Source organism: Sinocyclocheilus rhinocerous, unplaced genomic scaffold (genome assembly GCF_001515625.1).
Source record: "Sinocyclocheilus rhinocerous isolate Xijiao unplaced genomic scaffold, SAMN03320098_v1.1 scaffold580, whole genome shotgun sequence".
Classification (NCBI taxonomy): Eukaryota; Metazoa; Chordata; class Actinopteri; order Cypriniformes; family Cyprinidae; genus Sinocyclocheilus; species Sinocyclocheilus rhinocerous.
The window spans coordinates 49718-50921 of NW_015670982.1; the positions used below are offsets into that span (position 1 = coordinate 49718).

The following is a 1204-nucleotide window of genomic DNA, read 5'->3' on the forward strand; positions in this document are numbered from 1 at the left end:
AAAAAAAAAAAAAAAAGTAAAAAGGGAGGTGAATGTGCAGTTCAAGAGACAACCTTTCAATATTTTTCATGGCCCCAGACCTAGCATTTAGACCGTTTTATGTGATGGCCATTTAAATAATAGGGTTATCTCTGGTTTCAGAAGTTGTAGTGGGTCAATAGGCTGTATACAGAAAAAAGAGGCCAAAATGGTACCTTATGGGGTACAACAGCTTGTCACTGGAGCAGTACCCTTAAAAAGGACGTATTTTTGCCTTTTACCCCTATTAAGTAAATATTAGTACCTTGTTTGTACGAATTACTATAAGGTACTAATATGTACCTATTAGGGGTAAAAAAAAAGGTACAAAGATGTTATTTTAAGGGTACTGCTCCAGTGACAAGCTGTTATACCCCAAAAGGTACCATTTTGGCCTCTTTTTTTCTGTGTGGCCTGGATGAGTGTGAGATTTCCCGGCCTGAAATTGTGTCCCAGTCCGGCCCTGGATGGACATCTATGCCCGTGAAAAGACATCAGCAATCAGGCGCAGAGAAAAGAAAAAGAGCAAGAAAAAAAAAGGTGAAAACGAAGGCCGTGCATCACTTTCAGGCACATTCATAATCATGTGAAACTTTTTTGGCAGTTGACGTTAATAACGTGTTTTAATGTCCGAAATAATTTCACCATCACCAACGCATCTAATATTCTCTCTGAGTTTCCATGTTCCCTTACGAAAATTAGCCATGGTTTTAACACGAATAAAACCAAAAAGCATTGTTCTTGTAGCCATGGTAACCGCAAATTAACCATGGTTTTGTTACTTCAAATAATAATTTACAAAGAAGTATTAAGATAATTTTTTTTGTGGTTATAAAAACAGACCTAAGCCAACAATAGCCTTTCAAATGACTTAAAATGCATTATATAAAAACAATGAGGCAATAATGATAGGTTAATAACACTGTTAAAATACATAATGTAGGCTAATACAAAATAAACAATTTATGTACATTACATGTTATTACAAATTCCTGCAAAGGGAGCCAAAGGCCTGGTAATTGCTGCTGCTACACTTGGGATAATCAAATCCTTGTTTAGGCTATTGGCCAAACATTTAATTCAAATATTCACTTAATCTTTCATTTTTGGCCAGCTTTTTGCTATAGATGACACAGTCTCTTCAACAAAAAACATGTGGACATCACAACCCTTACAAAAATAAACC

At 35.6% G+C, this 1204-nt stretch overlaps 1 protein-coding gene across 1 annotated transcript in view; it reads right to left on the reverse strand.

Annotated features, from left to right (window-relative positions):
* The window catches only part of LOC107734540 (polypeptide N-acetylgalactosaminyltransferase-like 6), a 66263-nt gene that overhangs the window by 18480 nt on the left and 46579 nt on the right, over positions 1 to 1204 (reverse strand). The window lies entirely within an intron of this gene.